At 34.5% G+C, this 26305-nt stretch overlaps 1 protein-coding gene across 20 annotated transcripts in view; it reads right to left on the bottom strand.

The window, feature by feature from the left end:
- The window catches only part of simj (transcriptional repressor p66-beta simjang), a 265771-nt gene that overhangs the window by 173066 nt on the left and 66400 nt on the right, over positions 1 to 26305 (bottom strand). For 3 of the 20 annotated variants that reach the window (XM_073982400.1, XM_073982376.1, XM_073982391.1), the window contains exon 2: positions 12127 to 12274. The exons of the other annotated variants lie outside the window; for them this stretch is intronic. The gene's annotated coding sequence lies outside the window, so the exon portion shown is untranslated. The remainder of the gene's footprint in view (positions 1 to 12126; positions 12275 to 26305) is intronic. 20 annotated transcript variants of the gene reach the window in all.

Here is a 26305-nt window from a genome sequence, read left to right as displayed (position 1 = left end):
CCAAACAATTTTCCCAATGATGTCCTTCTTGGTCGCAGTTCCAACATCGGGAAATGAACTCAGATTTTTGAATAGCTTCTATAGAAGTTTCACAACATTCTGGGTTATCATTAAGGAATTTGTCATTATTTAGATCGATTTCAGCTATTTGCCTTCTCGGATACGCGTTGTTTTTAGTGGTAAAATTGCGTTTGACATATTCGTCATTTAGGAAGCTTTCACGCATTTGGACAAGTTTTCTCAAATGCGGAATTGTATTCACGGGTACATATAAGAGTTCATGTCTGATCTCGGGTCTTAAATTGCGTGTAAGTATTTCGATTAATTCCATTTCGGATAAAGGCGAAGGAAGTCGATCGGCAATAGCAGATACAGCTTCATAAAAGCTATCAAATGTTTCTCCAGGACGTTGTTTCCTGTTGCGTACTTCTTCACGAATATCAAAAGTAGACTTATAGTCTTTGTATTGGAATCTGATTGCGTCACAAAAATCATCCCATTCGATTACGTCAACCTGTTTCCTGTATCTCCATAACCAAGCACCAGCTTTACCGGAGAGTAAAATGTGCAAATTTTTGCATATAACGGAGAAGTTTCCATTGAAATTATCTTTGGTTAGAGTAGACAATCGATAAAGGAATTCTTCGACATGAATTGTGTTCGGAGAACCATCAAATTTAAGTCCCCAATTTTGAATAATTGAGGTAACTTTGTCGTTATGAAAATTAACAGAATTTGAAGAAAATTGGCTTTGATGTGAAGTATTTGGTGACTGAGAATTATGGGCGTTATTTGAATGAGAATTTTGGGCATTATTGGAACGAGAATTTTGTGCATTTCTCGGTGGACTTGTAATAGCATTGGATGTTGGAGGAACTGACCGATTTTGCTCTAGATTAAGATTGGATAACATTTTCTGTATAGTGGTTTCAATCATTCGATTGATAACCCTGTAATCAACTCCATGATTAGTGGACACATTTTGAGGTCGATTTTCCTGTATTTTATTGTTAGGAGTGTTATGTTGAGTAAATTGTGGACCAGGTGGCTCATGTATATTTGTGTCTAATAACAATGAATTTTGTTGATCAATATTTTCTGGGAACAAATTCTTACTAAAACTTCTCGTGTGGTACTGTTTAGCCATAGCCCCACGGGGTTTATTACTAGTTTTAACATTTTTCCTTTGGAAAATTAATTTCTGGAAATCAGATAAGTCACAAGATTGTTGACAAACTGGGCACACCTTTTCACTAGTCAAATAATTCTCTATACAGGCTCTATGAAAAGCGTGTCAGTCATAGCACTATTGCAAAGGGTACAAACTGAAAATCCGGGTTGGGTATTTGGCCCTGGATGAGTGGAGTTTGTATAACCCGAAGCTTCACTCGTTCCTGTTGGAAGAGATTGTTGTATATTCGAATCTGGTATTGGGGTTTCAGACCGTGGTTTTTCCTGTGCAGGAGGAGGAGGTGTATGTACCAAAGACATGTCGATTTTTTTTTTTTTTTTTTTGAAAGTTTAAAAATTTGGGTTTAAACAAGAGTTTTTACATAAAACGTTAGTGTTCCTGTGTGAGGATGTAGAGTGGAGAATAAATATGTCCCTCTAGTGATGATCAATGAATAAAAGAAAAATAACCGGGTTATTGACTCTAAGATAGTATTATTATATAGACAGGCGGACAAACCAGTTTCATTGTAAATCCCTTTAAATAACTTCTACCTTTTATCGGATAGATATTTGCAGCCAGCAACATATCTATAGTCCATTATAAAAGATAGGTCTGATATCTAAGTCATACCTGCTATAGAAACAATACCCGATACAAAATCCATTAGCGCTAATAGTGTTATTTGTCTGTTCCTTCTTTTCCAAAAGAAAATGAAGAGGCTAATCGGTTAGATTACTCGAAGGCATCAAGTATCTAAAATTCCATAAAAGCGTTCAAATTTATTGTTAAGAAAGGCACGGGCAAACAAAACTACAGTGACTATAGGATAATTATGACCTCTAAATTATTCAAACTGGAATTCAGAACTGAAAGATACCAAATATTGGACACTTCCAGCCCCACGTTGGGCGCCATTTTATTTGTAATGTAACTTTTGTGATCGCCTGGATCAATTTGTAGTTAACTATTTTGCAATAGAAACTTTGAGGGTTAAGGGAAAAGAAGACGGCGGGAGCCATTGATGAGCTAACTAACAGTCGGGATTTCGGGGGGTTCGTGTCTCCTATTCTTTAACCTCACTTTAATTACAACATTTTGTTATAGACTCCCTTAAATTTTACTAAAAAAAATCATTACGAAGTATTCTAAGTGACCAAGATAACCATAGTAAAAAAATCAAACAAAAGCCCCTCTATGATTACCGAAAATAAGAGCAGTAATAGTATACAAAAATGGTATTGATCTCACTTGAGGAATTTTGGATCTAAAAGATGGTCATAGATCCACGCCTCATAACCCGCACCTTCCATATTCCTAGTGGCGTAAAAAGATTTCTAGGAACCCAAATTTGATTACCCTATCATAACCAATCACACAGGAAACACTAGGGTGGATTTAAAGATTCATATTAATTACTTTAATATCATATAAAGATTTCAATTCATGATTACAGATATTTTGGGAATAATTAGGATTAAAAATGATATCTATTTTAAGAATATATGTTGATAAATTTCACAGTTTAATATATAGAATAATATCTTACCACTAATAATAAGGAGAACGTAATTTTAGAAGTTATATAAATATTGACGACTTTTCTAAGTCTGATAAATTCATTATTGGCTTCTTATTATTTAATGCTTACTATATTTGTATATTCAGCACTAGTTTCAATGACCACTATTTCTGTTGTTTTTTTTTCTTATAATTGAGGGTCCGACCTTCATCTCTATATTTACTAACATTTGTTAATATATGTACTTTTTTTTTTTTTAATCAACACTAACGACACTAACTTTGTTTAAGAAATGTAGACATTGATTTTTTTCTTGAAATAATTTGCAGGCATGTTTAAAGAAATTTACTTTTATCTCTTCGATTTGATTTAGGTTTTTAATGTAACTTATTTTGTTTTGTTTCTTTAATATTGGAGAATAAAGTATAATTCACTTTTTTTTATTTCTGGAGTCGAAACACTTTTATATTCTTTTTTTTTTCTTCATTGGTATTTTATATGCCCGTTTATGAATGACGACGCAATCAACTGAAGCAAATTTTTCTATGAAAAAAAGGAGAAGTGAAAAAAAAAACAGTACCGAGAGTACGTATGTACGGATGTGCAATTTTGTCTTTATGCTTATAATCTTAATCCGTTGATCACTTACATTTTATCATAGAAAAAAAAAACGCGATAAAAAACAGATGAGAAACAACAACAAGCATTCTGTCTCATTCCATTTCATTCCTCATGTAATGAGAAGAATTATTAAATCATTCTTTGCGTACTCATTCATAAACTGCAAATCATGATACATACATATTGATACACTACAGACTTACAATTTGCATTTTTTTTCTCACTCACCATATCAAAAGACATCGAACGATGAGGCCTCAGCGATCTGCCTGGTGATGATGTTCAATAATGATGCTTAATAATGATGTTCTTTTCTGCTGTTAAAAAAATAAGATTTTTATGGTAGTAATTATCGTTATGAAGATCATGATGACGTTACCAATACCAATATACTAAACCAATGTTGCGACTCAGAAATGGCGTTCATTAAATTTACATATGGGTGTTTCCATACTATAACTAATTAAATATTTTGGATTTTAAATGTTTTTTAAGGGAAATTCTTCGTTAATTTTGTGGTTGTTAATCCTTAGTTTTATGGTTTTTAATCCTTGGAGTGGCTTACAAATACTCCACCGTAATGCGTAATTCAAAATGTAGATGATATTTAAAGCCTATTTATGACATTAGTGACTGTACTTTTTCCAATGCAATAAGCTTTCATCTGGTGAAGATAATGACGTAATGATGGGTACAGGTCTATCCCAATTAGGCTGTTGTAAGCTGCATACAATATATTTTTGTGGCAATTAACGAAATTTGTGGATTTCTTTCTTGAACTGGTCAATTAAGTCATGTGGAATATTTGATGGAAATTTAAACCATAGATTTTGAACTTTTCAGGCTACTTAATTGGCGATCTTGGCAATGTGTTTATTCCAGAGAATCAGTGATTAAGATGGTAGAATCCCAAAGCTGGCTACTGGTGCGATTAAAAATTCTTGATTTTATGAAGCGATGTGGGTATAGGGATATTCACTGAGCGTGGGAAGTATTCAAGATTCAGCAAGTACAGTTTATGCTTTCGATGACAATTTGCTTGTTTTGTGATTTATGTTTTGGTGGCTTTGCTTGGGCATTTAGGCTTGCTCCTTTACGCAAGGTTTAAAGAAGGCGTGATACTGGGTCTCGGGCGAATTATGCAGAGGAATTACCTGTAACTCCACCGGACCTAAGGAAATATAATCCTTGAGTTACAAAAAGGACACTTTTAACATGATTAAATTGAGTTCTTACCCATTTTAAGAAGTTTTAATTGGGGTAATTTCTTCACTTGATTAATGGCAAATTGAGAAAGCGTTGTTGTAAGATTCTTGAGAATCACGTGTGAGTTTTAGGCAAGTTCGCCAGTACTATCTATTCACTGATTGAATTCTATGTAGAGAAGCACTTATTTTATTTTCGTTTTTTTCACGAAATTTGATTATGTATTTTTTTGGAATATTTACCTAACTCACTTCGGAAAGCACTTTTTGTCGTTTATGCGATAAAATTTATTAAAAATGTTTAATATATCTGAAGATATTTTTGGATATAAGAATTTTGATATTTGTTAAACTTTTCACTGGATCTATACTCTTTGACAGATTATTGAAAAAGGAAGTATAATTTCCTTCATGTGACCGAGGTAAGTTGAACTTTCTAGTGAACATTTAAGTCGATTAGAAGAAATAAATCGTTTGTACTGTGTACGATAAAAAGTACGTGTTTATGCTAACCGATTTGTTCGATAGTATGCATTTGTGGTACTGTACAGACGATAACTTTGAAGCTGATGCAAAAATGTTACTGATAACGAATATTAAACAAATATAATAAAAATCTGTTTAATATATGTATATGTCATGTTTTTTTCTGAGAAAATGGACTTATGACAAAATAAACGTTTTAGTCTAATTGATAGTATTAAAAATGGTCAAATTGTCTTGGTCTTGATGGGCAAAAATTAATGCAGTTTTGCTTCATTACAAAAGGTGGAATCTTGAGATTTGGAATTAAGATTACTATTGGAGTGAATGATTGAGGTAGTTTTGAAAATTTATGGTTATGGGTACGAAAAGTACTAAATGGTATCAAACCTGGTACAATTTGGATATGAGTGATCGGATAGAGTTGGAATAGTGAAATTTGGAACTAAGATTATTGTTGGACTGTAGCATTGTGAAAGTTTAAGAAATTCGTACTTTTGGGTACGAAAAGTACTAAATGGTGGTACTAACCTTGGTACAACTTGGATTTGGCGTAACGGATACAGCTGGAATCCTAAGATTTGGAATTAAGAGTACTGTTGAGTTGTAGGATTGAGGTAGTTTTGAAAATTTTTGGTTATGGGTACGAAAAGTACTGGACGGTACTAATATTGTGTGTATACACATGTTTGAAACATCTGATTCACAGGTTTTGGGGAACTGTACAGAATTAGCAACAATTTGTTACTGAGCAGAGATGTTCACTTGGACTTCTGATATCTATATATATTAATAAAAGAGTAAAGTGATTGACTGACTGACTGATTGATTCATCAACGCCCAGAAGAAACGGCTGAAGCTAGAATCCTGAAATTTTGGGTGTGGATCACTCTTGGTCCGAAGGGGTCAGATAAGGCTGGGTTTTTGGAAATTCGAACTGGAAGGGTACTAAAAGTACTAAAAGGTACTAAATATGGTACCGTTTGTATTTGGCGAACCGGTAGAGCTAGAACTTTGAAATTTGGAATGAAGGTCACTGATGGAGAGTTAGAAAGGTGTACCAAAGGGGTTTTGGAAATTCGAACTATAAGTGTACGAAAAGTACTAAAAGTTACTAAATTTAGTACTATTTGGTATTACGTGAACGGATAGATCTAAAATCTTGAAATTTGGAATGAAAATCAAGGTTAAGAAGATGAGTTGAAATAAGAGGTGGTTTTGAAAATGTGTACTCATTTGAACGAATAGTACTAAATTTGGTACAATTTGAATTTGGGCGAACCGATAAAGTTGGAATTCTGAAATTTAGAGTTACTATTACTGTTGGAGCGTAGGTTTGAGATATGAAGGTAGTTTTCGAAATTAGTACATATGGGTACGAAAGGTACGAAATAGTACCAAATAAGGTACAATTTGGATTTGGGGGAACGGATGGAACTGGAATCCTTAAATTTAGAATTAGGATTACTGTCGGAGTGTAGGATAGAGGTCTTTTGGAAATTCGTACTTTTGGGTACGAAAAGTACTAAATGGTACCAAATTTGGTACAATATGAATTTAAGTGATCGGATAGAGCTGGAATAGTGAAATTTGGAATTATGATTACTATTGGAGTGTGGGATTGGGATACTTTTGGAAATTCGTACTTATGGCAACGAAAAGTACTAAATGGTACCACATTTGGTACAATTTGGTTTTGGGTGATCGGATACATTTGGAATCCTGAAATTCGAAATTAAGATTACTTTTGGAGAGTTGGATAGAGGTAGGTTTGGAAATTCGGACCTATGGGAACAAAAGGTACTAAATGGTACTAAATTTGGTACAATTTGGATTACGGTGACCGGATGCAGCTGTAATTCTGAAATTTGGAATTAAGATTACTGTTGGCGTGTAGGATTGAGGTAGTTGTGGATATTCGTACTCGTGGGTACGAATAGTACTAAATAGTACCAAATTTGGTACAATTTGGATTTGGGTGAACTGATATAGCTGAAATTCCGAGATTTGGAATAAGGAGTACTATTGGAGTGTAGGATTGATAAAGTTTTGGAAATTTTTAGTTATGGGTAGGAAAAGTACTAAATAGTACTACATTTGGTACAGTTTAGATTTCAATGATAGGATACATTTGGAATCGTGAAATTCAGAATTAAAATTGCTGTTGGTGTGTTTATAGAGGTAGGTTTGGAAATTCGTACTTTGGATACGAAAAGTACTAAATGGTACCAAATTTGGATTTGAGTTATCGGATGTATCTGGAATCCTGAAATTCGGAATTAAGCTTATTGTTTGAACATAGCACTGAGGTAGTTTTGAAAATTTGTACTTATGTGTACGAAAAGTACTAAATGGTACCAAATCTGGTACAATTTGGATTTGGGTGAACGGATATAGCTGGAATCCCGAGATTCGAAATAAGGATTACTGTTGGTGTGTAGGATTGATGAAGTTTTTGATATTTTTAGTTATGGATACGAAAAGTACTAAATGGTACCGAATTTTAATTTATGTGATCGGATACATTTGGAATCCTGAAATTCGGAATTACGATTACTGTAGGAGTGTTGAAAGAGGTAGGTTTGGAAATTCGTACTTTGGATACGAAAAGTACTAAATGGTATCAAATTTGGTACAATTTGGATTACGGTGATCGGATGCAGCTGAAAACCAGAAATTTGGAATTAAGATTACTGTTGGCGTGTAAGATTGAGGTAGTTGTAGAAATTCGTACTCATGGGTACGAAAGTACTAAATGGTACCAAATTTGGTAAAGTTTGCATTTGGGGAGCTGGAATCCCGAGATTTGGAATAAGGAGTACTGTTGGAGTGTAGGATTGATAAAGTTTTGGAAATTTGTAGTTATGGGTAGGAAAAGTACTAAATTTGATACAATTTGGATATCAATAATAGGACACATTTGCAATCGTGAAATTCGGAATTAAAATTGATGTTGGAGTGTTGATAGAGATAGGTTTAGAAATTCGTACTTTGGATACGAATAGTACTAAATGGTACCAAATTTGGATTTGAGTGATCGGATATATCGGAATCCTGAAATTCGGAATTAAGCTTATTGTTTGAACATAGCACTGAGGTAGTTTTGAAAATTTGTATTTATGGGTACGGTTTGGAATTATAAAGTTTTGGAAATTTTTAGTTATGGGTAGGAAAAGTACTAAATAGTACTAAATTTGGTACAATTTGGATTTGAGCGAACGGATAGAGCTGGAATCAAGAAATTTGGAATTAAGATTACAGTTAGAGTGTAGGATTGAGATATGGAAATAGTTTTGGAAATTCGTACTTATGAGTACGAAAAGTACTAAATTTGGTACAATTTGGATTTGAGCGAACGGCTAGAGCTGGAATCTTGAAGTTTGGAATTAAGATTACTGTTGGGGTGTAGGATTGAGGAAGTTTTGGAAATTCGTACTTATATGTACGAAAAGTACTAAACGGTACTAAATTAATAAGAAAAAAACAATATTTGTATTATATTGGTCGCTAACATTCGGAAAACGAATTAGCAAATAAAGAAGAAGAAGAGGTACGAAATGGTTCCATGTATGGTACAATTTTGTATTGGATGAACGGATAGATCTGGATTCGTGAGATTTGGAATTAAGATTACTGTTATCATTTGCTTATAACGTGAGATTTAAGAAATATGAACCATAAATATACGAAAAGTTCTAAATGGCACAGGATTTGGTACAATTTGTTATTGTGTAAAGGAAATTTTGAAATAATAGGAGGAGGTTCGTATTTATGTATTTACATGAAAGTACTAAATAGTTCTATAATTGGTTTTGGGGGAACAGATAGAGCTGGAAATGAGGATGGCGGTTGTTGGGTTAGGCCATATTTGCGCTGAGAACCTCAATTAAAATATCTCAAAAAATGTGGATTTATCTTGATGTGTAGGCGTGACGAAAATCGAACTAAAGTGGTACGTATTAGTACACAAAATGTTTCCATGTTCACCATTCTATATTATATATTATTTATTTGTTTTGTATATTTAACGCATACGAAGTAGCGGGCACTTTGCTAGTATATTAATAAAAGAGTAAAGTGATTGACTGACTGACTGATTGATTCATCAACGCCCAGAAGAAACGGCTGAAGCTAGAATCCTGAAATTTTGGGTGTGGATCACTCTTGGTCCGAAGGGGTCAGATAAGGCTGGGTTTTTGGAAATTCGAACTGGAAGGGTACGAAAAGTACTAAAAGGTACTAAATATGGTACTGTTTGTATTTGGCGAACCGGTAGAGCTAGAACTTTGAAATTTGGAATGAAGGTCACTGATCGAGTGTAGGAAAGACGTGCTAAAGGGTTTTTAGAAATTCGAACTATAAGTGTACGAAAAGTACTAAAGTGTACTAAATTTGGTACCAATTCGTATTTTGGGAGCGGATAAAGGTTAAAGGTTGAAATTTGGTGTGAGAATCAAGGTTAAAAGGTACGGTTGACATAAGAAGGTGGTTTATTAAAAGTGTACACATATGTACGAAAAGCACTAAATGGTACTAAATTTGGTACAAGTATGATTTGGGCGAACGGATAGAGCTGGAATCCTGAAATTTGGAATTAAGGCTGCAGTTGGTGGGTAGAATGGAAGTAGTTTTGCAAATTGGTACTTATGGGTATGAAAAGTACTAGATGGTACTAAATTTGGTACAATTACGAATTGGGCGGACGGATAGAGCTGGAATCCTGAAATTTTAATTAAGGCTGCTGTTAGAGATTAGAATGGAAGTAGTTTTGAAAATTCGTACGTATGGGTACGAAAAGTACTAAATGGTACTAAATTTTGTACAATTTGGATTTAAGTTGAACGGATAGACCTGTAATCCTGAATTTGTGAATTAAGGCTACAGTTGAAGGGTAGAATGGAAGTACTTTTGAAAATTCTTACTTATGGGTACGAAAAGTACCAAATGATACTAAATTTGGTACAATTATGAGTTAGGCGAACGGATAGAGCTGGAATCCTGAAATTTGAATTAAGGCTGCAGTTAGAGAGTAGAATGGAAGTAGTTTTGAAAATTCGTACTTATAGGTACGAAAAGTACTAAATGGAACTAAATTTAGTACAATTACGATTTGGGCGAACGGATAGAGCTGGGATCCTGAAATTTGAATTAGAGAGTAGAATGGAATCAGTTTTGCAAATTCGTACTTATGGGTACGACAAGTACAAAATGGTACTAAATTTTGTACAATTTGGATTTGGGTTGAGCGGATAGAGCTGGAATCCTGAAATTTTAAATTAAGGCTGCAGTTGGAGGGTAGAATGGAAGTAGTTTTGAAAACTCGTACTTATGGGTACGAAAAGTACCAAATGATACTAAATTTGGTACAATTATGAGTTAGGCGAACGGATAGAGCTGGAATCCTGAAAATTGAATTAAGGCTGCTATAAGAGAGTAGAATGGAAGTAGTTTTCAAAATTCGTACTTTTGGGTACGACAAGTACTATATTGTACTAAATTTTATACAATTTGGATTAAGGTTGAACGCATAGAGCTGGAATCCTGAAATTTTGGAATTAAGATTGATGTTTTGTATGGAGTGGAGATAATTTGGAAGTTCGTACTTATGGGTTACGAAAAGTAATAAATGTGGTACAATTAAGATTTGAATCATCGAATGGAGCTGAATTTCTGAAATTTGGTATAAAAATTGCTGCTGGAGTATAAGATTGGCTACTGTTGGATTGTAGAATGGAAGTTGTTTAGAAAATTCGTACTTAAGGTTACGAAAAGTACTAAGTGGTACTAAATTTGGTACAATTTATATTTAGTGTGAACAGATAGAGCTGTAGCCCTGAAATTTCGAATTAACATTGATATTAGAGTATGGGATTGAGATAATTTGGAAATTCGTACTTCGTAGGCTACATTTGGAGTGTAAAAGGGAAGTAGTTTTGAACATTCGTACTTATGGGTACAAAAAGTACCAAATTTGGATTTGGGTGAACGAACAGAGCTGGAATAATGAAATTTAGAATTAAGCTTGCTGTTGGGGTGTAAGATGGAGTTAGTTTTACAAATTCTTACTTACGGATAAGAAAAATACTAAATTTGGTACAGTTTGGATTTGGGTGAACGAATAGAGCTGGAAATCTTAAATTCGTAACGGAGCTTAATGTTGAAGTGAAGGATTGGGGTAGTTTGGAAATTCGTACTTATGGATACGAAAATCACTAAATTTGGTATAATTTGGATTTGGGTCAACGGATAGACCTAGAATCCTGTAATGTGGAATTGAGATTTCTGTTGGAGTGTAGGATTGTGGTAGTTTTAGAAATTCGTACTTATGGGAACGAAAAGTATTAAATTTGGTACAATTGGGATTTGGAATCTGGAATTCTGAAATTTGGAATTGAGATTATTGTTGAAGTGTATTATTGAGGTAGTTTTGGAAATTCGTACTTATGGGTACGAAAAGTAGTTAATGGTATTAAATTTGGTACAATTTGGATTTGAGTGAACGATTAGACCTGGAATCCTTAAATTTGGAATTGAGATTACTGTTGGAGTATAGGATTAAGGTAGTTTTGGAAATTCGTACTTATGGTACTGAATTTGGTACAGTGGGTATTTGGGGGAACGGATAGAGCTGGAATCCTGGAATTTGGTAAGACTACGATTGGAGTGTAGGATTGAGACATGGATGTAGTTTTTGAAATTCGTACTTATGGCCACGAAATATACCAAATGATACAATTTGAGTGTACCGATAGCGCTGGAATCCTGATTATTGGAATTAAGGTTACTGGTGAAGTGAAGAATTGAGGAAGGATTGAGTAGTAGTGCTGGAATCTGTAGTTTTTGGATTTAGTGTCAGTATTGGTGTACAATGTTGGTCTAGCTGTTAACATGTAAGGGTGAGATACGGCTGACCTTTTTGAAAATCAAACTAAAGCGGAACGTACAGTATTAAATAACAATAAATATTGATTAAAATTGGTATAAGTACAATAAAATTTTCAGTATTCGCCATTTGCATATTATATATAGTTTATTTGTTTTTATATATCCTTTCCGCATACGAAGTAGCGGGCACTTTGCTAGTTATTGATAAAATTGAAAACCGAATATATTTTTACACTCACTGTATATTTTTCTTTCAAAAAATGGTGGCATTAATCATATTTTTTCTCTGCGTGTTTCCTCCGTAGTTTTGGTGATTGAGAAAACATATTCTTAAGGAATCGAATAAGGCACTTACAAGTCTTTAAACAATCTCTGCGAATTACGAACCTGTAATAAAACAGAAAAAACATATATAATCAATACATTAGATCGATAATAAAATATTATTAATTTTTTAATTATTTTACTAAGATAAAAAGGTAATTGAGAGAGTAAATCTTGAGGGTTCCTTGGGAAAATACATTTGTAGTTTTGTGAAAAACAAAATCATGAAATATGTCTTGTTTAGAGCTTCACAACTGCTGCTGGTATATGTCCTTAATTCATTTCCAATAAAAAACAACTAACATACTGACTTCATGACATTGATGAAGGTCATTCATGTGTGAAAAACTAAATTAAAATTGCGTTTTAACTTCCATAACGTTGTTAGTCATTCAGTTTTGCTCTAACGTCTTTGTTATCATTATTCTGAATGTTTGATCGGTGGTCATTATGATCTGTAAAATCAATTTTTATTCAAAAAAAAAAACAAAGATAAACGAAACATGTGTGTATACCATCTACTATCAACATTATTAAAGAACCCAGCAAACCAAATGTCTGACGTCCGACAAGTCTGAACAATTTCGGAAGCAAAGTCGTTCAGATTTCGTTACGATTTCTAAACGATTTTTCGGAGAGGAAATAGTTCAGATTTTGTACAGATTTCGTTCCGATTTCGGAACGAATGTCGGAAAGAAATTTCCTTTCCGAATTTCCCAAGGATTTTCTTCAGATTTCGTTACGAAATCGGACCGAAATCGATCCGATGTAGCTCCGACATTTCGTTTCGAAATTATTCAACCACTTCATACAACTTTCGTTAAGATATCGTTACGATTTCGGATCAGATTGTTCCGATTTCGTTACGATGTCCGTACGGTTGGTTTGCTGGGAAGACACATCTTGCCAAAGACACAGGTGACTGGCGCGATCAACACGAATGTGTGTACGTGTATGTGTTTGAGTCGTCGTCAATGTAAATAAACATGCATGCAACTGATAAGTGAGGTTCTATGTCGTAAAAATAAAAAAATTCTAATCAACTTTCCAAAAGGCGACTAGATAGAAATTGACGTAAAACTTCCACATAGGAGAGTATAAGATTGAGGTTTCGGTATTAGAACCACAAGCCAATGGAAAGTAGCCGATGTTATGAAAGTTCTAAGACCAGATATAGCAATATCTGATCCGTGGACCCTGTCTGCTGCATCAACGAATGATCCTTTATTATATGTATTTATGTGGACGTATTCCTTTTCCTATTCTTTGGCACACTTAAGCACTTTTTCATAGAAGCACCATTTCATTCAGAAACTGTCCATAAAGCAACCTTTCATTCAGAAACTGTCCATAAAAGCTACCTTTCTTTCAGAAAAGATCTTTGGAAGTATCCTTTCCTTCAGGAAAAGTATTTAGAAGCATCCTTTCTTTCAGGAAGGCTTTATAGAAGCGCTCTTTCTTTCAGAAAGGGTCTGCAAAAGCAGCCTTTCTTTCAGAAAGTATCCATAGAAGCATCCTTTCTTTCAGGAAGGCTTTATAGAAGCGCTCTTTCTTTCAGAAAGGGTCTACAAAAGCAGCCTTTCTTTCAGAAAGTATCCATAGAAGCATCCTTTCTTTCAGGAAGGCTTTATAGAAGCGCTCTTTCTTTCAGAAAGGGTCTACAAAAGTCGCCTTTCTTTCAGAAAGTATCCATAGAAGCATCCTTTCTTTCAGGAAGGCTTTCTTTAAGAAAGGGTCTATAGAAGCACCCTTTCTTTAAGAAAGGGTCTATAGAAGCACCCTTTCTTTAAGAAAGGGTCTATAGAAGCACCCTTTCTTTAAGAAAGGGTCTATAGAAGCACCCTTTCTTTAAGAAAGGGTCTATAGAAGCACCCTTTCTTTAAGAAAGGGTCTATAGAAGCACCCTTTCTTTAAGAAAGGGTCTATAGAAGCACCCTTTCTTTAAGAAAGGGTCTATAGAAGCACCCTTTCTTTAAGAAAGGGTCTATAGAAGCACCCTTTCTTTAAGAAAGGGTCTATAGAAGCACCCTTTCTTTAAGAAAGGGTCTATAGAAGCACCCTTTCTTTAAGAAAGGGTCTATAGAAGCACCCTTTCTTTAAGAAAGGGTCTATAGAAGCACCCTTTCTTTAAGAAAGGGTCTATAGAAGCACCCTTTCTTTAAGAAAGGGTCTATAGAAGCACCCTTTCTTTAAGAAAGGGTCTATAGAAGCACCCTTTCTTTAAGAAAGGGTCTATAGAAGCACCCTTTCTTTAATAAAGGGTCTATAGAAGCACCCTTTCTTTAATAAAGGGTCTATAGAAGCACCCTTTCTTTAAGAAAGGGTCTATAGAAGCACCCTTTCTTTAAGAAAGGGTCTATAGAAGCACCCTTTCTTTAAGAAAGGGTCTATAGAAGCACCCTTTCTTTAAGAAAGGGTCTATAGAAGCACCCTTTCTTTAAGAAAGGGTCTATAGAAGCACCCTTTCTTTAAGAAAGGGTCTATAGAAGCACCCTTTCTTTAAGAAAGGGTCTATAGAAGCACCCTTTCTTTAAGAAAGGGTCTATAGAAGCACCCTTTCTTTAAGAAAGGGTCTATAGAAGCACCCTTTCTTTAAGAAAGGGTCTATAGAAGCACCCTTTCTTTAAGAAAGGGTCTATAGAAGCACCCTTTCTTTAAGAAAGGGTCTATAGAAGCACCCTTTCTTTAAGAAAGGGTCTATAGAAGCACCCTTTCTTTAAGAAAGGGTCTATAGAAGCACCCTTTCTTTAAGAAAGGGTCTATAGAAGCACCCTTTCTTTAAGAAAGGGTCTATAGAAGCACCCTTTCTTTAAGAAAGGGTCTATAGAAGCACCCTTTCTTTAAGAAAGGGTCTATAGAAGCACCCTTTCTTTAAGAAAGGGTCTATAGAAGCACCCTTTCTTTAAGAAAGGGTCTATAGAAGCACCCTTTCTTTAAGAAAGGGTCTATAGAAGCACCCTTTCTTTAAGAAAGGGTATATAGAAGCACCCTTTCTTTAAGAAAGAGTCTGTAGAAGCACCCTTTCTTTAAAAAAGGGTCTATAGAAGCACCCTTTATTTAAGAAAGGGTCTATGGAAGCACCCTTTCTTTAAGAAAGGGTATATAGAAGCACCCTTTCTTTAAGAAAGAGTCTGTAGAAGCACCCTTTCTTTAAAAAAGGGTCTATAGAAGCACCCTTTATTTAAGAAAGGGTCTATGGAAGCACCCTTTCTTTAAGAAATGGTCTATAGAAGCACCATTTCTTTAAGAAAGGGTCTATAGAAGCACCCTTTCTTTAAGAAAGGGTCTATAGAAAGGGTCTATAGAAGCACCCTTTCTTTAAAAAGGGTCTATAGAAGCACCCTTTCTTTAAGAAAGGGTCTATAGAAGCACCCTTTCTTTAAGAGAGGGTCTATAGAAGAACTCTTTCTTTAAGAAAGGGTCTATAGAAGCACCCTTTCTTTAAGAAAGGGTCTATAGAAGCACCCCTTCTTTCAGAAAAGGTCTATAGAAGCACCCTTTCTTAAAGAAAGGGTCTATAGAAGCACCCTTTCTTAAAGAAAGTGTCTATAGAAGCACCCTTTCTTTAAGAAAGGGTCTTTAGAAGCACCGTTTCTTTAAGAAAAGGTCTATAGAAGCACCATTTCTTTAAGAAAGGGTCTATAGAAGCACCATTTCTTTAAGAAAGGGTCTATAGAAGCACCGTTTCTTTAAGAAAGGGTCTATAGAAACACCATTTCTTTAAAAAATGGTCTATAGAAGCACCCTTTCTTTAAGAAAGGGTCTATAGAAGCACCGTTTTTTTAAGAGAGGGTCTAGAGAAGCACCCTTTCTTTAAGAAAGGGTCTATAGAAGCAGCCTTTCTTTAAGAAAGGGTCTATAGAAGCAGCCTTTCTTTAAGAAAGGGTCTATGGAAGCACCCCTTCTTTAAGAAAGGGTCTATAGAAGCACCCCTTCTTTAAGAAAGGATCTATAGAAGCACCCTTTCTTTAAGAAAGGGTCTATAGAAGCACCCTTTCTTTAAGAAAGGGTCTATAGAAGCACCCCTTCTTTAATAAAGTGTCCATAGAAGCACCCTTTCTTTAAGAAAGGGTCTATAGAAGCACCCTTTCTTTAAGAAAGGGTCTATAGAAGCACCCTTTTTTTAAGAAAGGGTCTATAGAAGCACCCTTTTTTTAAGAGAGGGTCTATAGAAGCACTCTTTCTTTAAGAAAGGGTCTATAGAAGCACCCTTTCTTTAAGAAAGGGTGTATAGAAGCACCCTTTCTTTAAGAGAGGGTCTATAGAAGCACTCTTTCTTTAAGAAAGGGTCTATAGAAGCACCCTTTCTTTAAGAAAGGGTCTATAGAAGCACCCCTTCTTTCAGAAAAGGTCTATAGAAGCACCATTTCTTTAAGAAATGGTCTATAGAAGCACCCTTTTTTAAGAAAGGGTCCATAGAAGCACCGTTTTTTTTAAGAGAGGGTATAGAGAAGCACCCTTTCTTTCAGAAAGGGTCTATAGAAGCAGCCTTTCTTTCAGAAAGGGTCTATAGAAGCAGCCTTTCTTTAAGAAAGGGTCTATGGAAGCACCCTTTCTTTAAGAAAGGGTCTATAGAAGCACCCTTTCTTTAAGAAAGGGTCTATAGAAGCACCATTTCTTTAAGAAATGGTCTATAGAAGCACCCTTTCTTTAAGAAAGGGTCTATAGAAGCACCCTTTCTTTAAGAAAGGGTCTACAGAACCTCGGATTTATGTAATTTTGATGATTTTAGCCGCATTATCCAACTAAATGGCTGAAATAATAATGAAATAATATAAAATATTCCGACGGAGAATTGTCGGTACAAGTCCACTTTTTGATATAGACCCCCATAGAAAGCTACCACCAGATTTTCGGTATTTTAAAAATTTCACCCACATCATCCAACCGAAATAGCTGAAATCTGATTTGAATGTACATAAATTATGGTAGAGGGTATAATAAGTTTTCAAAATTACCCCATTCTGCACTTTTTTAGGAATAAATAAACTTGTATTTAACAGTTTGTTTGGACACGCATCACTGCATTAATTTTCCTACTTCCACTTATATCGTGGAGGGTGCCACCGTGGTGCAATGGTATGCACGCCCGCATTGCACTCAGAAGGTCGGGGATTCGATTCCCCGGCCAAGCAACATCAAACATTTTTCAACGGTGGCAAAATACCCCTCAGTAATGTTGGCGACATTTCCTGAGTATTTCAGCCTTGAAAAACGTCTCCATAAGTGGTGTCTTAAGACACGCCGTTCGGACTCGGCGATAAACAGTAGGTCCCATATCATTGAGCTAAATATGAATCGGGGTGCACTCATTGATATGAGAGAAGTCTCCCTTGTCCCGTATGGGGTGTTGTGGAACAATGTTTGTTTACTTATATCGTGGAACCGTACGATGGACTTTTTCATTTTGAAATTTCTTATCTGTTATGCCGTTATTAATTCCAAGTGGTATGTATCTGATCTTATTTATGAAAATGTTTTCCATAATCATAGTTTCATTTGAACCAAACTTAAAACAAGCTTCCTTCCCGAATTGGCATATTTTCTAAAAATTGCTATACAACCAAAAGTCACAGGAAGTCGCAGGTAAGAATTTATTCTAGACAAGACACATAAAAAATTAAAGCTAAACTCGGCTAATTTCCACACTAAACCCCTACACGGAGGAAAAAAAGACCTCTCTAACATATCTCCAAACATAACATATGTTTGGGTCCTGCAAACAAATATATGTTTGGGTGCAAACAAATCCAAACCAAACGCGTTCGTTAATATTGTTAAGGTTACGAAGTTTTGCGGCAAATCACACACACGCGACCCGAACGCAAACTAAGAGAGCAAATGTTTTGATTTTTTTTACTTCAGTCTTGTACTGAATGTCATGCAAGCAGGTTGATGCCGCTTTAGTTGTTTTTTTTTTTTTTTTTGTTGGGTACACTGAAAAGATTTTGCAGTTGTGCAGCAAATACGTGGAGGGAAGAATTTCATAATGATTTTTTGTTTTGGATTTTGAAGATGTGGGGTTTTTAAAGAAGTTTTTATGCCAGTATTACATTTTTTGGAGATACTGGTGGAAAAATGGAAGACATTTTCAAAGAGGTGCCTTTATCTCGGTCCACAATAGTCCGCCGCAACGAGTCAATAGGGAAATTCATAGAAAAAATATTTTTTTTATGCTTATACAGTCTCAAAAATCATTTTTATATACAATTTGTTTTTTCGCTCAAAAAAAATTAACATATGAAGAAAAATACTCTTCAAATTATGTTATTATTATTGTTATAGTTATTTATATTATTTTTAATTTAAGTGATACAAAGCGAACACCTTTTTGATTCAATTATAAAATGTCCAAATATAAAATGTGTTGGGCATTTATTTTACTAAAACAACGTTATTTAAGAAAACACAAAACATTTATTTACGCACTTTACTCGTCTTTAATCAGCGATTGTATTTAGAAGACTGAAGAAAAAAACAACATTTTTTCTTTTCCCCCTTCGCTTGCTACGTTGGTTAACAACAACAAACACACACACGTATTTGCCGCATAAACACCACCAAAGCTTCTGCGTCTCCTCCCAACAAACCAATCGTACCGAAATCGGAACAAAATTCGGACGATACGTCCGATTTCTGAGCCGAAATCGTAACGATATCTTAACGAAAGTTGTATGAAGTAGTTGACATAATTTCGGAGCGAAATCGTATCGATTTCGGTCAGAATTCGGAACGAAATCGGAAGAAAATCCTTGGGAAATTCGGAATGCGAATTTTTACCTCCGAATATTCGTACAGATTTCTGAACGATTTCGGAATAATGTCGCATGGATATCGAAGAAGAAAAATTCTAGCGCCTCTTTTTATTGATCAATTTTTCTTCGTTATGTTTTTATTGGAAGATTGCAATTTCAAACGCATCTAATGATTTTCACTGTTGCTATTATTTTGTAGTTATAGTAGAACAATGTAAACTTTTTGTACGAATATGTTCAGTCTATCAGCACTAGGTTGTTATATGTATGTTGCATTTATATTTAAAATATTTAAAAATTGTATATGCGAATTTTATGACCATGCATTTTGTTTTCGACAACAAACTAAAATGATGCTTTTTAGATATATACAAAAGGAAATATCGATATCGATCCGAATTCGTACTGAAATCGGAAGAAAAACAGTAGCATATTCGAAGGGAAATTTACTTCCGATTTTCCGAGAGAGTAAATCTTGAGGGTTCCTTGGGAAAATACATTTGTAGTTTTGTGAAAAACAAAATCATGAAATATGTCTTGTTTAAAGCTTCACAACTGCTGGTACATGTCCTTAATTCATTTCCAATATAAAAGAACTAACATACTGACTCCATGACATTGATGAAGGTCATTCATGTGTGAAAAACTAAATTGAAATTGCGTTTTCACTTCCATAACATTGTTAGCCATTCGGTTGTGCGCTAACGTCTTTGTTATCATTATTCTGAATGTTTGATCGGTGGTCATTATGATTTGTAAAATCATTTTTATTACAAAACAAAAAACAAAAGATAAACGACACACAGCAATATTAAAGAAGACACATCTTTTGTAATGACACAGGTGTCTGGCGCGTTCAACTCGAATGTATGTACAGTGAGTGTCAAAAATATTCGGTTTTCTATTTTACCCATAATAGCACCTCAGTATTTTAGAAGTCCATACCCAATAACAAAGAAACCAAATACTTAAAAAAATTTTTGGTCCTGTGGCAAATAAAAAAATGTATGTAGCATGGATCCATGGCAACCCTATAAGCGAGAATAACAAAGAAAAGTTTGTTAACCCTGTTTTCTATGCGTGCAAAATATTCGGTTTTGTAACTTTTGTTAAATATTTTGGCAAAAAAGCGGTCAATATCGAAATTTTTCTGCAATTTGAGTATAAATTTCAATAATTGCGAACAGAATCTTTGCTCCTGTGTGCAAAAATATTATATTTCATAGCAAATTATTAAAATTTAGGGCTAAGGAAAAACGCTATCCTAGAAAAGAGAAAACTGTTTATATTTCTTTATAAAAACGGCAGAAATAAAGGGAATTTTTGCTTATTTTTGAATATTTAGTCGAATATAGTTGATATAATGTGCAAAACTCACGAAAATACAGAAATAATCGATTTCGCGAAACAAACAAGCCGCAATTATTGAAATTTATACTTGACCGCTTTTTTGCCAAAATATTTAACAAAAGTTACAAAACCGAATATTTTTCACGCATAGAAAACAGGGTTAACAAACTTTTCTTTGTTATTCTCGCTTATAGGGTTGCCATGGATCCATGTTACATACATTTTTTTATTTGCCACAGGACCAACATTTTTTAAGTATTTGGTTTTTTTGAATATTGGGTATGGGGTTTCAAAATACTGAGGTGTTATTATTGGTGAAAATGAAAACCGAATATTTTTGACACTCACTGTACGGGTATGTGTTTGAGTCGTCGTAATATTCTGGAATCTTTTGTGGGGGGTATGTATAGACAATGTCCAATCAATGTAAATAAACATATGCAACTGATAACAGAAGTTCTAAGTAAAGTAAAATTAAAACATTCTAATCAACTTTCCAAAAGGCGACAAGATAGAAATTGACGTAAAACTTCCACATAGGAGAGTATAAGATTGAGGTTTCGGTATTAGTACCACAAGCCAATGGAAAGTAGCCGATGTTATGAAAGTTCTAAGACCAGATATAGCAATATCTGATCCGTGGACCCTGTCTGCTGCATCAACGAATGATCCTTTATTATATGTATGTATGTGGACGTATTCCTATTCCTATTCTTTGGCACAATTAAGCACTTTTTCCATAGAAACACCATTTCATTCAGAAACTGTCCATAAAACGCCCTCTCCTTCAGAAAAGGTCTTTAGAAGCATCTTTTCTTTCAGAAAAAAGTATTAAGAAGCATCATTTCTTTCAAGAAGGCTCTATAGAAGCGCACTTTCTTCCAGAAAGGGCCTGTCTATAGAAGCACCTTTTCTTTCAGAAAGGCTCTATAGAAGCGCTTTTTCTTTCAGGAAGCGTCCATAGTAGCAGCCTAACTATCAGAAAGGGTCTGTAACGCAATCTTTCCCTCATGAAGGGTCTATAGGATCGCTCTTTCTTTCAGGACGCGTTTATAGAAGCACCCTTTCTTTCAGAAGGGGTCCATAGAAGCACCCTTTCATTCAGAAACTGCCCATAAAAGCACCCTTTCTTTCAGAAAAGTTTTTAGTAGCATCCTTTCTTTCAGAAAAAGTATTTAGAAGCACTCTTTCTTTGAGGAAGGCTCTATGGAAGCGCTCTTTCTTTCAGAAAGGGTCTACAAAAGCACCCTTTCTTTCAGACAGACTCTATAGGAGCTCTCCTTCTTTACGAAAGTGTGTCTATAGAAGCACCTTTTCTTTGAGAGAGCGTCTATAGAAGCACCCTTTCTTTAAGAAAGGGTCTATATAAGATAACTTTCTTTCAGAAAGGGTCAATAGAGGCACCCCTTTATTCAGAAACTGTCCATAAAAGGGCCCTTTCTTTCAGGAAAGGTCTTTAAAATCGCCATTTCCTTCTGGAAGACTCTAAAGAAGCGCTCCTTTCAGAAAGGGTCTCTAGAAGCACATTTTCTTTCAGAAAGGTTATATAGGGGCGCTATATCCTACAGGAGGGGTCTATTGAAGCACCCTTTCTTTAAGAAAGTATCTATAGAAGCGCCTTCTCTTTGAGAAAGGTTCTATAGGAACATATTTTCTTTCTGAAAGGGTCCATAGAATCACTCTTTCTTTAAGAAAAGGTCTGTAGAAGCTCCCTTTCTTTCAATGAAGGTCTATAGAAGCACCCTTTCTCTGAGAAAAGGTCTTTAGAAGCGGCCTTTATTTCAGAAAGGGTCAATAGAGGCACCCTTTTCTTTCAGAAAAGGTCAATAGAAGCACCCCTTTTATTCAGAAACTGTCAACTGTCCACAAAAGCGCCCTTTCTTTCAGAAAAGATCTTTAGAAGCATCGTTTCTTTCAGGAAGGCTTTATAGAAGCGCTGTTTCTTTCCGAAAGGGTCTACAAAATCAGTCTTTCTTTCTTAGTTGTGAAATAAACACATTTTCCTCAAAGTTGAAATCATCAGCGGGAAATCGGCATCTGGAATCAAATGGTTATATAATGTAATAAATAGGCACATCCAAGGCCTATAGAAGGTCGGCCATTCAGAGTTCTGTTAACAAGTTTTGACAACACACATAATAGGTTTTATATAATTCCCCTCATACCAATTGCGGATATTATTCGAATGTTCGGCACAACTTTCGAAAACGATATCACATTCGAAGAATTGGCAAATGTTTTTCGGGTGTACATAAGCACGTTGTTCTTTTGTTCGTCAAAAGTTTAAAAACGATATCGTTTTCGAACATTTGGCGAATGTTTTTTCTTCACAAGAAAAAATTGTTTCGAGAAACATTTTTTAATTTGAAAATTTTTTTTGTTTCAAAAAAAAAATTTATGTTGTTTGTAAAAAATTCCTATTTGCTTTTTTCAAATAATTTCGATGTAAATGCTACGTATAATATAGACAATAAGTGTTGATAAAGACAACATATGTGTAGGTTGCCAAACACAAGACAACAATGTTTATCAACAGTTACATATCGAGTCGCAAACATAAAGAAATAAAAACGGAAAAGGTTCATAACAGAAAAACATCAAGAAACTCCACAAAAAATGTTTTTCGCCACTATCGTAAAAACTATCATCTTTCATTCGCTAATAATAAACGATATTCGAATTCGAAGGTTTTCCTGTCACAAATGACGAATGAATCGTTTTCAATTCGTTCTCGTGTGTCGTTTTCGAACAAAATATCCGCAAAACTATCGAAAAACATTCGAAAACGAATCGTTTGCGTTAGCAATGGTATGGGGGGTTTTTATTTGAGTTTCTTTGTATTTTATATCACAATAGTGTTTTTGACAACATAACAATCAGGTGGGCTTAGTGTACAACTGTATAAACTGTGGACACATCTCTATATTTTAAATATACATATGTATGTATGTATATGAAAATTGTATTGATGTAATTACCAATATTAAATGCGATTTCTTTCTTGTCCAATAAAATGTTTCCATTCACCTTTTTTATTCAATAATAAAATGTCCAATAATAAAATGTGTTGGGCATTTATTTTACTAAAAACGTTATTTAAGAAAACACAAAACACTCTTTATTATAAAACAGCATTCCGCAGCGGCGATAGCCCTGTTGTTACTCTATTTGACAAAAAAAAACCTCTCTCCACCCATAAAAAATATGTTCTAACATAAAAAAAATATGTTGGTACCCAAACAAATAAAATTGAGATATGTTACAAAATGTTGCAAACATATATATTTGTTTGTACACAACCAAATTATGCTTGGATCCAAACAAATATTTGTTTGCAACAAAATTTTGTTTGGATCCAAACTTATTTCTAACATATATTTTTCTGCGTGTAATTTTCTTCAAGTCCATTTTTTGATTTTCGGCACGCTAAATCGGTATTTTTTCCACTTTGTATCGTGAGAATACAGTACTCGGAGAACATTCCCCATCAATCTCGGTTCGTCAAGGTCGACCGAAAATTAGAAAATCCGGCAGTAAAAAAGTAAACAAACAAAAACAAATTCAGTTTTTTTTTCATTTTTATTTTAAAATTTCAAAATATATTCACAACCTTTGATGAGATCAATTATTATATCTAAATTTGCTAATATAATAATGGTGTTATGACCTAGTAATCTGAATCCATATCCTCGTTGAGGAAGGATCCATCTCTTAAAACCAACAAAGGTTGAAAAATATACAATTTTTATGGCGTTAATTCAATTAGAGCCGTTAAAGATTTTTAATGTGAAAAAGAATTAAATTTTTGAATATTTTAAAGTTTTTTTCTTCTTAAAGCTTTCAATAAAATATGTTAAAGTCAAAAATCTCTCGTTTTAATGCTTAATTAATTATATTATGGTGTATTTAAAAAATAAGTTTGCTCAGAATTTGAGAATGACCCTTTCTGTTCTTTGCGGGCATGTTTGATTTTGATGTAAAATGGTCTTATTATATATATAACTACAAATGCAACAGCAGCAAGAAGAAGAAGACTTAAGAGAACACCATGAAGACTGCCAACGTGATGATTTTGCGGTGACGTGTCAGCGGTGTTGGGCGGTGGGTAAGTTGTTTCATCGATGAAATTATTCTCATCTAAACTATGAGTACCTCCAACGTGATGAGATTCCGCTGTCGTGTTAGCCGGTCTGTTTGGTGTGACATTTTCAGTATTAGGACCTCCAACATTATGGTTTTGCGGTGTCGTGTCAGCAGGGTTCGTTGGTGGGCTAGTTGTTATATGAGGACCTTCAAAGTGATGTGTTTCCTCCGATATTGTGTTAGTAATGCCGTTTGCTTGGGCATTTTGAGTATTAGAACCTTCAACATGATTTTGTTGCGTTTTCGTTTCATCATAATCTTTTTCGGAATCATCTTTTGGCCACTCCAATAAATGTTTGGAACATCGTCCAGTCACCAGAACAAACTTGCAATTTGGTGGCGCTGATATCTCGTTACACACACCACGCAAGAATAATAAAACAATAACAATCATGGAACGAAAATTCATGTTTACGACTTAAATTGATTGAGGTAGGCTGAAAATAAAACAACAAAAACGTTAGAAAATGAAAATTGAAAATGAGAAATATTTATAAACACGAAATATCCACCAATGCGAACAAACTGTTGTGGACTGTCAAAATTTCCAAACACCGTTTCATTATACCCTCAGCATTTATGCCAACGAGGGTACATACACTTGCATACGGGCATAGATGATGTTACAATATGGACTTTATCGGTCTACTACTTCGGGTACCTCCCACACAAAAAGTCGGAAAAGTACAGTTTAGGCCCTGCTCTCGAATCGCTTTGATTTTTGTTGTAACAATTTGTATTCAATGTCGTCCATACGACGGAACAAGTTTCATTAAGGGCAAGTCCATACTTCCTGAGAAATTAGCTTGAAGGGTGCAAAAAAAACCCCTGTGTAGTGGTTGGAGCGCAAGATAACTCTCGAACGGTCTGGCGATTCAGTTCAAAATTTAGCCTTCGTAATATTTTGTCCAAACTTAGTTTAAGTTCGAAGATAAGCCATATTCGTCCACTCCTTCAGTCACCTCCCTCACAAAAGTTCAAAAATGTTAGAAGGGAGTGACCAATTTGGTCCTTACTTTACACATCCTAATACATCTACCATATATAGATCAGGTTTGAATATGGGCTATGTATTTCTATTTTGTAAATATTTTTCTTAAATACTTCCATATTTAAATATTTCAATGGTTTTAGTTGATAAAAATTAGATTTTTTTCAGAACGGCGCAAATATGCGCAATATATTATGATTGGATCTAATGTTGGAGACTTCGGTGCATAAATCACCAAAAGTAATTATGGTCCGCAAACGTTCGCATCATGTACTTTTTCACTTTGAAATTTGAGTTATCTTAAAAATTATCATAAAAATATGCACGAAGGAAGAGACGTACCACCATTATTAAAGAGTGAAGCTGCAAAAACAATTTGGAACTTTTATAAGCTTATCTTGTACGGAGAATACACAAAGACAAAAAACCTTGAAAATTATAAATTTTCGCGGAAATATTTTTATTTCAATGTTCACTTCATTTTATAATATTTGAACATGTACTTTTTTGCTTTCATTATATCGCTCATTTACTCAAAGAGTGACATAACTCAAAAAATGCGTTTTTGGAGTTAGCAATTTCTATTTTTTCTACGACTTATACTTTATCTTGTGTCAAATTTTCATGCTGATATCTCCAAAACTCGACGAGTTACAGCTCATTTACTACGAGTTTCGCATAATTCAACACAAAAGTTTTTTTGAGTTTAAAAAGCACTAAAACACTTAAATCAAGCTTGATCATGTACAGAAATTTAACACTAATATCTGGCTATCTGGTTGCAAAATATGGTCCAAGTAGTTATTTTAGTTTTAGCGTATTAATCCTTTTAAACGCCAACTTAAAACGCGTTTT

The sequence above is a fragment of the Musca autumnalis genome, unplaced genomic scaffold (assembly GCF_047663935.1).
Source record: "Musca autumnalis isolate F117 unplaced genomic scaffold, ASM4766393v1 scaffold_4, whole genome shotgun sequence".
Classification (NCBI taxonomy): Eukaryota; Metazoa; Arthropoda; class Insecta; order Diptera; family Muscidae; genus Musca; species Musca autumnalis.
Note: the sequence above shows the minus strand (reverse complement) of the source record. Positions and strands in the feature narration are given on the sequence as shown.